At 36.5% G+C, this 14,599-nt stretch overlaps 1 protein-coding gene across 1 annotated transcript in view; it reads right to left on the bottom strand.

Annotated features, from left to right (window-relative positions):
• LOC136027554 (5'-3' exoribonuclease 1-like) overlaps positions 1–14,599 on the bottom strand; it is a 153,157-nt gene that overhangs the window by 43,263 nt on the left and 95,295 nt on the right. The gene's annotated exons all lie outside the window — the stretch shown is intronic.

Consider the following 14,599-nt stretch of genomic DNA (forward strand, 5'->3'; position numbering starts at 1 on the left):
TAGCTCAACTCGAAAGTAGTTTCTTGTCTGATCTAATTCCAATATTTTAGTTAGTTACATGTTAAAAGGCAAATACTACAAAAATATTAATTTTCTGGCTGTTTCAAATCAAAACAGATTCCATACAAAAGCAACTTCACTTAAAGCTTCTGGTTTATATGTAAAACATTGGTACCCGTTGAAATTTGAATCAGTGTAAAAAAGGAGACATCTATAGGGTTGGTATTCAACGGCACAACACGATACCGCGCTACAGCACGATACCCCGTTGTAAACGTTATACTCCCATGTAGTATATCTCGAAAGTATATAAGAGAAATCAAAGAAACAATTAGTTTTCAACTTTAAGTGTCCAATTTCAAAAACGCAATTAGTGTTTCAGCAAAATTGAAGTATTCCATTTCATACTTATCTGAAGCTGAGCTTTCTACTCTTTCCAACTTAAAAAAAGAAGAGAAAGAGTTACTATGATATTGAAGAAGAAATAAGGGTGTGTTTATTTCACTTGAAATTTAAGCATACATACTTGCTATTACATGGTCTCAAGGACATGTACTCCGTGGGAAGAAGTTCAGTCAAACTAAAAAGCGCCAATCTGGCCCAGGAGTTTCTAAAACTTCACCTAGCAATACAGAATAGCCTACAGCCAAATATATGGTAATTAAGTCGCAGCCATTGCAAATTTTTATAGGGTAATTTGCTATTACTGATTAACCTGAATCTTCACCAATTTTAACAGGAAATACAATCATTTTTTTTTAAATGGTTGCAACAGTAACTGAAACCTAGTAAAGAGCGAGTCACGGTCCATATTAGACAAAATTAAAAAAGGTGTTTTTTAAGGAACCGTCTAACGACAAATATTCCTCACGTGACATTATTTTGAAAACATTAATCCTCACTTAAATTCAACAGAAGGGTAATTTGCAGTTATCTATAGAGGAGAAATCTATAAAAATTTCAAGAAAACAGGCTGAAATTTCAGAAAACTGAGCTTCAAATTGAAATACAAAATCCACCACTGGAATTACCGGTGTCGAAAACTCTAGACTGGAGGACGAGAGTCCCTCCACCATAAAAAAAAAAACAAGGAAAATAACTGTTTTATTAATACGACTGGGATGGTCGCATTAATGTAGTGGTCGTAAACTATCGGGAGAGGGATCATTGAAGGAAAATGAAAATATATAGATAACTTTTTAGTAATTAGATAGATGGCGCTATAGCAATGCCCTGTTTTCAACCATTTGTCACCGCAAAACATCAATTTTCACCTAAATAAGGCCAAAGTACAGGGAAATACATTTTCTGACATTTCCAATCGATATCTCATTACCAAAATTCTTAACTGGATGTTTAAACTCCCACAAACCCCCCAAAAAATCACTTTTTAGCTTAAGCTGCACGACCGTTTTATCTCCAACGGGTTTAGACGAGCTATAGAGGAGACTATCCAGAACTGGCTGATATTCAAAATGAATCCTTCTACCTATGTTTGTTTTGCAATACTTCCTTTTGATAGCCCCCCACCCCCTCCAAAAGAGACGCAATAAACGGCATATAAAGTCAGGGAATAATACTTATTGAAAATTTCCTACGCAGGTAATACGTATATATTAAATTAATGCATAATAAGAAAACCATACTCATAAGTACTGAAATAGCCAGGGGTGTAGGGTTATAGGGACCCCATCTCCTCAAAGATCCTTTGACTTGGCCTTTTTTTTTACAATTCATAATAACCAGAAATGAGTCTCTCGAGAAGTAGCTATCCAACTCACTAACGCGGTTATCCCTACCCTTGTGACTGCCCAACGAACAAAAAATAAATTCATTGTGGTTATGCCTCTGATTAAAAATACAGTCATCAGTTTGTTTTGCAAAATTGTTATCTTACTAAATAATTAATGGACAGTTCAAATAAAATAGTTAATACACGTCCTTGGATACATGTGGTTTAATAGAAGTAAATGGTTACAATAGAGCAACATGAAAAAAAAACAATAGAATTTTTCTTGGCTGGGATTCGGTGAAAGTTTAGAACTCAGGCGGCTTGGATTCTCATCGAAATAAATTATATTGACACGTTATACTTTGGAAAAGAACTAAGTTTTGACTTGGCAACAAATTTAACTTGTTGCTGATTGATAGCTGAATTTTTTTTTCTCCTATTTAATGAATCGGACGACGTCGTTCTTAGGAACGACGAAAAAAAAGTGTAGGTTTCATGAAGGAATTGCTGGAAAAAAAGACACTGGTGGCAGAACATTTTCCTTCAATTTCTATTCTCAGAAAAAAAAAGGAATTTAGTGCAAATTTAATGTGCTTTTATTTTGAATTGTAGGGGTTACGAGGATATTGCAATACAACAATCTATCTCATTTTGTGCATAAAGATACTGCTGCTACTAACAATTTGCAGCAGCACCCGAGGCCAACACAGCTCCGTACATTCCTCCTCCATGTCAATCTATTTAGAGCTTCCCTCTTTACGCCCTCCCAAGAAGTTCCAATTTCTTCTAAATCCTTTCTTAGAACCGGTTCCCATCCCATTTGGGTCCAACCTGCTTCTCATTGGCCCTATATGTATGGTCAAAAAGGATGATCTTCGACAATCTGTCATCCTTTCTCCAAAAAACATGTTCTAGCAATCTCAACGTTATTTTTTTATTATAGCCCTAGAACATCTATTTTTTAGATTTTTTTTTTTACTGAAAACAGAAATAATATCTGATTTTTGCATGTTTGTTTAAAGCTACTTTCTGTACTTCAGTAATTTTTTAGGTAGAAAAATTAAACATTTTGTGATGTTTTCATATGGCTTAAATTCACTTATTTTGGCACAACCTCTACGAAACAAGCCCGAACTAATGAAACAGCCTCTTCGTAGCTCTAAAACGATAATTCGTGGTGTTGTTGACGCGTCCAAGGTTTAGCTATCATGGGAGTGTTAAGGCTAAACAATAGCCAAGAACTACCATCAAAGCTTCAAACTCTAAAAACTGTAGACATTAATAGCTGGATTTCTGGGGTTTATAGAGTGGTTTATCAACTCATAATCCCACTTTATCCCTATAATACTACAGGGTATTAATCAAACAGTTCGTGGTAACGAACTGTAGTAAGGAGCGACCCGACTCAATAGTAACCAAAACTCTAAAAAATGGAATTTTGATACCAATACCTACATCGAAAGAATCGCATTTTAATGCTGATTTTAAATATATAAGTTTCATCAATTTTAGTCTTACCCATCAAAAGTTACGAGCCTGAGAAAATTTGCGTTATTTTAGAAAATAGGGGGAAACGCCCCTTAGAAGTACTAGAATCTTAACGAAAATCACACCATCAGATTCAGCGTATCAGAGAACCCTACTGTAGAAGTTTCAAGCTCCTATCTACAAAAATGTGGAATTTTGTATTTTTTGCCAGAAGGCAGATCACGGATGCGTGTTTATTTGTTTTTTTTTGTTTTTTTTTTTCCCAGGGGTGATCGTATCGACCCAGTTGTCCTAGAATGTTGCAAGAGGGCTCATTCTAACGGAAATAAAAAGTTCTAGTGCCCTTTTTAAGTGACCAAAAAAATTGGAGGACACCTAGGCCCCCTCCCACGCTAATTATTTTCCCAAAGTCAACGGATCAAGATTCTGAGATAGCCATTTTATTCAGCGTAGTCGAAAAACCTTATAACTATGTCTTTGGGGACGACTTACTCCCCCACAGTCCCCATGGGAGGGGCAACAAGTTACAAACTTTGACCAATGCTTACATATAGTAATGGTTATTGGGAAGTGTACAGGCGTTTTCAGGAGGATTTTTTTGGTTGGGGGAGGGGTTGAGAAGAGGGGGATATGCTGGGGGAACTTTCCATCGATAATTTGTCATGGGGGAAGAAAATCTCCATGAAGGGAGCGCAGGATTTACTAGCATTATTAAAAAAAAACAATGAAAAAATAAATATGAAAAAGTTTTTTCAGCTGGAAGTAAGGAACAGCATTAAAACTTAAAACAAACAGAAATTACTACCCATTTGAGGGGCTCACCTCCTCCTAATACCCCGCTCTTTACGCTAAAGTATTTTTAGTAATTTCAACTATTTATTCTACGGCTTTTGTGATTCTGGGGTCATTCTTAATGAATTGGGACAAAATTTAAGCTTTAGTGTAAAGAGCGAGGATCTGACAAGGGGGCGAACCTCCTCATATATGTAATAAAAATATGAGAGTACAAAAGTTCTTTGCGTAAGCTAATTTATAAGTTACGTAAATCTTTTACTAATTAAAATATTCGTAAAAAATTAGAAGTTCTAGTTGCCTTTTTAATTAACCAAAAAATCGGAGGGCAACTAGGCTTCCTCCCCCGCTCTTTTTTTCAAAATCATTCGATCAAAATTATGAGAAAGCCATTTAGCCAAAAAAAAAAAAAAAAATACAAATTTCGTTTTAATTATTCCTCTGCGGAGAGCCAAAATCAAAACATGCATTGATTCAAAAACGTTCAGAAATTAAATAAAAAAAACAAGTTTTTTTAACTGAAAGTAAGGAGCGACATTAAAACTTAAAACGAACAGAAATTACTTCGTATATGAAAGAGGCTGCTTCCTCATCAACGCCCCGCTCTTTACGCTAAAGTTTGACTCTTTCTCTCAATTCTTCTTTTTAAAACAGTAAATAACTTTAGCGTAAAGAGTGGGGCGTTGATGAGGAAGCAGCCTCTTTCATATACGAAGTAATTTCTGTTCGTTTTAAGTTTTAATGTCACTCCTTACTTTCAGTTAAAAAAAACTTGTTTTTTTATTTAATATCTTCATAGTGTCAATTGTCAGTGATAGCAACTTCAAGGGTGTACATTTTATTTTTATCATGTTTGAGTTTAACGTGCTTTTTCAAAATTCTCAAAAAATTGTTTGTATCCTAACAAATAAGTCCAGATTGGATTTACTGTTTTCAAATGAGTGTTAATTGACATTGATCAGACCAATTGTCAACATTATTGACAATCGACATTGGTTGACATTAGGATAAAAAAGGTTTTCTTATTTAAGACTAAACTAGCTATTTCAGGCACCCGTGCATGGAAATCCCTACCAAAGAAGTTGTGATTACCTAAACACTGGAATACTGTAGAATTGCTATGACGCTAGAATGCTGGAATTACTATAGCCTATAATTCCAGGCTACAGAAAAGCCAGAAATTTCCATCATAGCTTCAAATTTCAAAAGTTGTAGACATTAATAAATGAATTTCTAGATTTTTTATAGGTGTTCATTAATTCTCTATCCCACTTTTTACTAATACTAAGGGTAATAGCATGTTCATAGTAACAATTGTCAGTGATAGCGACTTCAAGAGTGTATATTTTATTTCGATTAGACATCATGTTTGAGTTTCAGGTGCTTTTTCAAAATTCTCAAAAAATTGTTTGTTTCCTAACAAATAAACCTAGATTGGATTAACTTTTTTCGAATGAGTGTCAACTGACATTGGTCTGACCAATTGTCAACATTATTGACAATCGACATTGGTTGACATTAATATAAAAAAAGTTTTTTATATAAGACTAAATTAGCTATTTCAGGCCCTCCTGTATGGGAATCCCTACCAAACAAGTCGTGATTAGCTAAACACTGGATTATTGTGGAATTACTGTGATACTAGATCGCTGAAATTACTACAGCCTATAATTCTAGGCTACAGGAAAGCTAGGAATTTCCATCAAAGCTTCAAATTTTAAAAGCTGTAGACATTAATAAATGAATTTCTAGATTTTATATAGGGGTTTATTAATTCTCTATCCCGCTTTTAACTAATACTAAGTGGTGTTAGCATGTTCGTAGTATCAATTGTCAGTGATAGCGACTTAAAGGGTATATATTTTATTTCGAATTGACATCATGTTTAAGTTTCACGTGCTTTTTCAAAATTCTCAAGAAATTATTTGTTTCCTAAGAAATGGATTTACTATTGGATTTACTATTTTTGAATGAGTGTCAATTGATACTGATCAGACCAATTGTCAACATTATTGACAACCGATATTGGTTGACATTAATATAAAAAAAAAATTTCTTGTATGAGACTAAACTAGCTATTTCAGGTCCCTTTGTATGGGAATCCACGACCAAACATGTCGTGATAAGCTAAACACTAGATTATTGTGGAATTATTATGACTCTAGAACGCTGAAATTACTACAGTCTGTAATTCCAGGCTACAGGAAAGCCAGGAATTTCAATGAGAGCCTCAAATTTTAAAAGCTGTAGACATAAATAAATGAATTTCTATATTTTATATAGGGTTTTATTAATTCTCTATCCCGCTTTTAACTAATACTAAGGGGTATTAGCATGTTCGTAGTATCAATTGTCAGTGATAGCGACTTAAAGGGTATATATTTTATTTCGAATTGACATCATGTTCAAGTTTCATGCTCTTTCAAAAATTAATTGTTTCCTAATAAAGAAATCCAGATTGGATTTACTATTTTCGAATGAGTGTCAATTGACACTGATCAGACCAATTGTCAACACTATTGACAATCGACATTGGTAGACATTAATATATAAAAGTTTTCTTATATAAGTATAAGCTAGCAATTTAAGGCACCTTTGTATGGGAATCCCTACCAAAGAAGTTGTGATTAGCTAACCACTGGAATACTGTAAAATTACTATGAAGCTAGAACGTTGGAATTACTTTAGCCTGTAATTCCAGGCTACAGAAAAGCCAGGAATTTCCATCATAGCTTCAATTTTAAAAGCTGTAGACATTAATAAATGAATTTCTCGATTTATATAGGGGTTTATTAATTCTCTATCCCGTTTTTTACTAATATTATGGGGTATTAACATGTTCTATCAACTGTCACTAATAGAAACTTTAAAAGTGTATATCTTATTTCGATGTGACATCATGTTTGAGTTTCAGGTTCTTTCTCCAAATTCTAAAAAAAAACAAGAGCTAAGAGCTCATATGGCACATGTGACGAGGCCAGAAGAGCTAAGATCCAAGAGCTCATATGGTATGAGCTCTAACAAAATTCTAAGAATCAATAGATTGATTTAAAAGGAAAATCAGAGGCTTAATGCCGGTCGGGATTTAAAATAAGAGCTCTGAGTCACGATGTCCTTCTAAATATCAAAATTCCTTAAGATCCGATCACCCACTCGTAAGTTATAAATACCTTATTTTTTTCAAATTTTTCCTCTCCCTTTAGCCCCCCAGATGGTCGAATCTGGGAAAACAACTTTATCAAGTCAATTTGTGCAGCTCCCTGACACGCCTACCAATTTTCATCGTCCTAGCACGTCCAGAAGCACCATACTCGCCAAGGCACTGAACCCCTCCCCCCAACTCCCCCAAAGAGAGTGAATCCAGTACGGTTACGTCAATCACGTATCTATGACATTTGCTTATTCTATCCACCAAGCTTCATCCCGATTCCTCCACTCTAAGTGTTTTCCGAGATTTCCGATGTCCCCTCCAATTCCCCCCAATGTCAACAGATATGGTTGGGATTTGAAATAAGAGCTCTAAGACATGAATTCTTTCTAAATATCAAATTTCATTAAGATCCGGTCACCCGTTCTTAAGTTAAAAATACCTCAATTTTTCTAATTTTTCCAAATTAATACCCCTCAGCTCCTCCATAGAGAACGGATCTGTTCCAATTATGTCAATCACGTATCTAGAGCTTGTGCTTATTCTTCCTATCAAGTTTCATCCCGATATCTCCACTCGGCGTTTTCCAAGATTTCTGTTTCCCTCCTACAGCCCCCTATGTCCCCGGGTCCAATTCGAGTCGAAAATCGAGCATCTGAGACATAAGATCTTCCTATATATCAAGTTTCACTAAGTTTCACTAATCCAAGTTTCACTAAGTTTCACTAATCCGATCACCTATTCGTAAGATAAAAATATCCCAATTTTCATGTTTTCCAAAAATTCCGGTTTCCCCCTCTAACTCCCCCGAATGTCACAGGATCTGCTCCGATTTTAAAATAAGAGCTTTAAAGCAAAAGATCCTTCTAAATATCAAATATCATTAAGATCTAATCGCCTGTTCGTAAGTTACAAATACCTCATTTTTCCGAATTCCCCCCCCCAACTCCACCAAAGTGAGCGGATCCGGTTATGTCAGTCACTTATCTTAGACTTGTTTTTATTCTTCCCATCCAGTTTCATCCTGATCTCTCCGCGTATTTTCTAATATTTCCGCCCCCCCCCCAATGACGCTGGATCCGGTTGAGATTTAAAATAAGAGATCTGAGTTACGAGGTCCTTCCAAATATGAAGTTTCATGAAGATCCGAGTCATTTTTTCTAATTTTTCAGAATTACCCCCCCCCCCAATTACCCAAAATAGAGCGGATCCGTTCCAGTTATGTCAATCACGTATCTAAGACTTCTGCTTATTTTTCCCACCAAGTTTCATTCCGATCCCTCCACTCTAAGCGTTTTCCATGATTTTTGGTCCCCCCCCAAACTCCCCCCAACGTCACCAGATCCAGTCGGGATTTAAAATAAGGGTTTTGAGACACGACATACTTCTAAATATCAAATTTCGTTGAGATCCGATCACCCGTTCGTAAGTTAAAAATGCCTCATTTTTTCTAATTTTTCAGAATTACCCCCCCCCCCAAACTATCCCAAAGAGAGTGGATCCGTTCCGGTTATGTCAATCATGTATCTAGGACTTGTGCTTATTTTTCCCACCAAGTTTCATCCCGATCCCTCCATTCTAAGTGTTTTCCAAGATTTTAGGTTTCCCGTCCCAACTCTCCCCCCCCAATGTCACCAGATCCGGTCGGGATTTAAAATAAGAGCTCTGAGACACGATATCCTTCCAAACATCAAATTTCATTAAGATCTGATCAACCATTCGTAAGTTAAAAATACTTCACTTTTTCTATTTTTTTCGAATTTCCCAAAAAAAAATTTTTTTTCACTTGGGATATTTCACTTGGTTAATACCAAGTGCCATAAAAACTGTTTGCTCGATAACAAATTACTGTTGAATTGAATCCTGATAAAATTTACCATTTCCAAATCTATGTCAATTGAAAAGCTTTCCTCAGGGTGTTTAAAAAATTTCTGATACCAAATCCCATGGTTTGTTCTTAAATAGATTGCAGATAATTCTATCTTGGGAAGCTAATGCTAGCAGCTAGCGCTAGAGAAGATCTAGAGATGAAACTAGTTACATTTAATTTTATTTTCTATTTAATTTAATTTTAACTTTTCAGTTTAGATTAGCTCTGCAGCTAGTTCTTGATAAAATCTAGAGAAGCAACTACTTCCGCTTAATTTAGCTTTGAATTTTTCGTTTAATCTAATTTTCATTTCCATTTTTCAATTTAGCATTAGCTCTGCAGCTAAAGCTAGAGAAGATCTAGAGAAGAACCTAGTTATATTTAATTTAAATTTTAATCTAATCTGACTGTTAATTTTTCAATTTAGCATTAGCTCTGCAGCTAATGCTAGAGAGGATCTAGAGAAGAACCTAGTTACATCTAATTTACATTTCAATCCAATTTAATTGTTAATTTTTCACTTTGGCATTAACTTTGCAGCTAATGCTAGAGAGGACCTAGAGAAGAACCTACTTACATTTAATTTTAACCTAATTTAATTGCTAATTTGTCAGTTTAGCATTAATTCTGCATCTAATGCTAGAGAGGACCTAGATAAGAACGTACTAACATTTAATTTTAATCTAATTTGATTGTTAATTTTTCAATCTAGCATTAGCTCTGCAGCTAAAGCTAGAGAAGATCTAAAGAAGAACCTAGTTACATTTAATTTAAATTCTAATCCAATCTAATTGTTAATTTTTCAATTTAGCATTAGCTCTGACGCTAATGCTAGAGATGATCTAGAGAAGAAGCTATTTGCGTTTAATTTAACTTTCCATTTTTAATTTAATATAATTTTCATTTTTTTTTTATTTAGCATTAGCTTTACAGCTAGTGCTAGAAAAGAACTAGAGAGGAAATCCCTTACATTTAATTTTTCTATGTACGAAACCAAAGAAAAATAAGATTTCTCTTGGCAAACCACCAAAGTATTATTTTGCAAAAGTTGATAGGATTGTACAGATTGCAAAATACATTGTATTAATTCTATACAATATAAACATATTGATGGTTTAATGGTGGTGAAATATAAAATCAGTCTTCATTTCGTCTTCAGAGCGAGAACACCTTTTTGGATTTATTGGATGCTTTGGACATCTATTAATTAAGTGTCAGTTGTTATTTCATAATATTTTGCTGTGGTTCAACTTGTCCTAGATTAAGAGTGAAAACATCTTTTTAGATTTTAAACTTAAATTAATTCGGTGGTTTGAACTCCAATTATTTCAGTGAGCGTACATAATTTAGTCTGTTATTTCATATTATTTTGCTACGGGTCAAATTTAACCTGATTCAAGACATTCACTTATAATTTGGATAATTTTTAGATTATGTTTACGATCATGTTTACAGTCATGATTGATTGAGTTTGTCTTACGCCCTTATATAATTTCTGGAACGATTTCAACCAAGGTGCGTCGACAATTCTTAAGGTGCGTCGACAGTGCCGAGTGGAAGGTTTGGGAGCAAGCAGAAGAGAAAAGAGAACCCGCCGGAAGCGCTGTATAGATACCTGCCGGTTTTAAGTAGTCTTAATTTGCAGGGGACAGGTGAGCAGGTCTCGACGCTTCCCTTGCTCCCGGTGATCTCTGCACGGCTATTCAACCTTCTTTCTGATTAATTGGGATACCTGTTGTATGTTTGTTTGTTACATACAATGCGGAGCCTGCAGCTTGTATACTCTCCAGTCTTAAACTTTTCATACCGTGTCTTGGCAGTGGGTAAATGTTCACGCTGATATTGCGGAAACTGGTGAGGACTTTGATCTGGTGAGTTCAATTTTACTCACAAGATAAAATGGCAACAAAAATACATATAGATGATTTTAATATGTTCTGTGAAGTTTTTTTTTATCACACCCCTCAAAAAATCATAGTCTCTCCTTAAAAATTAATCCTAGATATAGCCATACAAATATAGCCATACTCTCCAGTCTTAAACTTTTTATACCGTGCCTGGGCAGTGGGTAAATGTTCACGCTGATATTGCGGAAACTGGTGAGGACTTTTTTTTAGCACTGATTCGTTAATAAAAGCAAAGAAATTATTGTGGAATTATGCAAACTGCACGAATCACCCAAGTAACCGACAGAAAGCTGCAAATAACTGCTGCCATTACATTAAAGAACTAACCTAAAGAGCTGAACGACTCCAAGGACCAAAAAACTTATACTGATAACTTGTGTGGTGACTCGAAGACGGCGATAACTGGGCTTAGACCGGGAAAAGATACCAAACAAATACAAAGTAGAAACAATAGGGAAAATCTTTTCAAGACAGTGGAAATCAGTTCTGTGAATATTTCGGCCCTATGTCAAAGGGCCGTCTTCACCACAGTACGAAAACAAGAGAGAAAATATGCATATATAAATAAACTTACATTAAATTGTGAGAATTAAAACTAAATAATATTTTCTAAAAACTTTTTTTTTAAAACAGCCCTAGCATCCTTACTTCAACGAAGTTCAACCAGGACTGACAAAAAGAATGAAGTGAGAATATAAATTCATTCAAACTAAAGAGAACAAAGTGATTAAGTGCAATTTCTCAGAGCCAACCTTGCTTTTTTAGCAGCCTGTCTCAAAGGCCTTTTCATAGCTGGTTCAATACTATTATAAATCAGTTTAGTAAAATATTTTGTTAGATCATTTTTAATTAAATTTGAGCATAAAGAATTTAGTGAGTATTTAGTAGGGGAAAGATACGGAAAAAAATGGTCGAACCAGGAAAAAATCGGTACAGAAATTATTTCTGCACCACTGTGTTCAGAAAAGAGAGCTCTACAACATATCAAAAATCTAAATCTCCATCCCGTTGCAAAATTCCCTTTTTTTTCACGTTTTTTGCGCCTATTTTTTAGATATTTCCAGAATCCGAGAATGAGGAACCGTGAAAAGAAAAGTAATTTATTGATGGTTTCCCTTTTAAGAAACGATTGTTTTTGTGCTCTTTTATTGGACAGAAACATTACGTTTAATCATTTAATTCTTTTTTATGTTTTGTTTTTGTTTTTGTATGAAGTAAAAAAAAAAAAAAAAATCAAGCGACACACGATCACGGGGTATTTTTCGAAGAGGAGCACGAATTTTTCGGTTCAGAATGAGGGTTTTCGTTGTAACATTCACCGACAGCTCACTTATTCCCAGTTCTCTTTTTTAGATGGCTGAGACCGCAGTTTTATGTCCCCTTTGTGAACGTTCAATACACACCTCAGAATCGTCGGTACTGGCAGAAAAAGGAGCTACGGCGATCAAAGAAGCTAGAAAAACGAGAGGTACCAGCATCTCTGTCGAGGCAAGGAACCAAGTCCATGTTGCTTGCAGAAAGACTTTCACAAACAAAATATACCTGTCGAAAATTGAGAATGAGAGACGACGAACCTTGCAAGAAAAGACGGAAGCAGAAAAAGTGGTACTCCGATCACGGACTCCAAGTTTCAACTTCCAAGAGTGTTGCTTTTTCTGTACTACAAGGATAAATCTCCACACTACCCACAGAAAAGGACACGAGTGGTACAAGGTTCGGACTAAAGACTTTGAAGAGAGTATAAAGGCAGTGTGCAAAAGCCGTGATGATGATTGGTCAAATAACGTTTTCCGCCGAATATGTGCAGTGTCAGACCTGCACGCAGTTGACGCCATTTATCACGCAGCCTGTTCTTCTATGTTTCGATTAAATAAGAGCCTTCCAGCCAGATTTGCGACGCAAGAACTTTTTGGAATACTCGAAGATACTGAGCCAGATAAAAAACGTCCAAAAAGGGGGAGGCCAGGTTACGATGAAAGATATCAGGCGTTTTTGAAGCTGGCTACTTTTTTCGAAGAAAATGACGAAGAACAGTATACAGTCAGTGAACTTGTTGTTAAAATGGGAGAGCTTTTGAATGGGACAGACCTTGAACCGTACTGTAACAAGTACTTGAAGAGCAAGCTTCTGGAATATTTCAGTGACCAGCTAGTATTTGCAACTATTGACGGTAAGACTGACGTGGTGACATTCAAAGAAAAAGCATCAGCGATACTCCAGAATTTTTATTACTTGGACAAAACCGATAACGAAGAGAGTGAGAAAATCAAGCTTATTAGAGCAGCAGCAAAGATTATCAAAAGTGATATCAAAGGACTGCCAGCACAGAAGGAATCATATATGACCGCAAAGCAGATTTCTTCTGGAGAACAGCTGGAAGGCTCTCTACCTGATAACCTAATGGTGTTCTTAGATGAAATATTCGTTGGAACCGATATTTCCTTCAAAGTGCTTGCCATTGGCAATTCCATCGTTCAAGCAGCTCGCCCGCGTGCCCTCATTTGTCCACTGCAACTAGGCTTAGCAGTGCAACTGGATCACCATTTCAAGTCCAGATTTCTTATTGACACTTTACACAGCCATGGATTCTGCTCCTCCTATGCTGAAGTCCAGAAATTTAAACGCTGTGCATCAGTCCATGATGAATCTAGCCTTGCAGGAGTTACCTCCGCACATGCTGTGCAGCATGTAGCTGATAATGCAGATCACGATGTTTGCACGATGGACGGAAGAAACACTTTCCATGGGATGGCTCTGCTAGCAACAGTTACGCCTCCTCTCATTAACAGCCGATCGCCCATTCCGAGAGTTGAAGTTTCATTAGATGAAGTAGCCCAAAAAGGAAAAATTCCCATCTACCCTTACCGCTTAAGTGAGACAGTGCTTTCAAAGGTGCAATATGAGAAGATCCCTGGCAAAAATGTCAACGACCCGTATGCCTCACTCGATCAGCTCTGGTTAGCTACCGGGTTCCTGAATGTCCCAAGGCCGAGCTGGAATGGATTCATGCAGTCAGTTTTCTCTAACCAAATACATCATGAAACGGGAAACCTTCGCAGCAAGGCAAGCGCCTTGTTTTTGCCCATGATTGACCTCCCGTCTAGCAACGAATCCTGCCTTTACTCAACCTTGCGCTTTGTAGCTTCGCAAGGCAGAACCTACGGATTCACACCCGTTCTCACATTTGACCAGCCGCTCTGGTGAAAGTCTATGAAGATCCTCAAGGCCGACACGACGAATGAGCTGAGTAGTATTGTTCTCAAGTTAGGCGGTTTTCATTTGATGATGAGTTTCGTTGGATGCATAGGACACCTCATGGAAGGTTCTGGTCTGAAAGAGGTTCTGGAATTGGTATACGCAACTGGTGCAGTGCCGCACATTCTTTCCGGAAAAGCGATTTCTAGAGCTGTTTGAGCTCACATTCTCGTGAGCTCGGCCATATATGCTCATCTCCTCGAAGAAGAGCAAGCGACGTTGACGTCTCTAGACATGTCTACTGTCTTCGCTAACGTACTGGATGGATACCTCCCACCCGAAGATCTCAGTCATGATCCCCAGCTCAAGCAACTTGAAAACTTTCTCAAGCAGAGACGCCAAGACCTGCTGACTCAGAGAACTGCGAAGCTCTGGTTTCAGTATCTTGACATTGTTGGGATACTGCT

The sequence above is a fragment of the Artemia franciscana genome, chromosome 5 (genome assembly GCF_032884065.1).
Source record: "Artemia franciscana chromosome 5, ASM3288406v1, whole genome shotgun sequence".
Classification (NCBI taxonomy): domain Eukaryota; kingdom Metazoa; phylum Arthropoda; class Branchiopoda; order Anostraca; family Artemiidae; genus Artemia; species Artemia franciscana.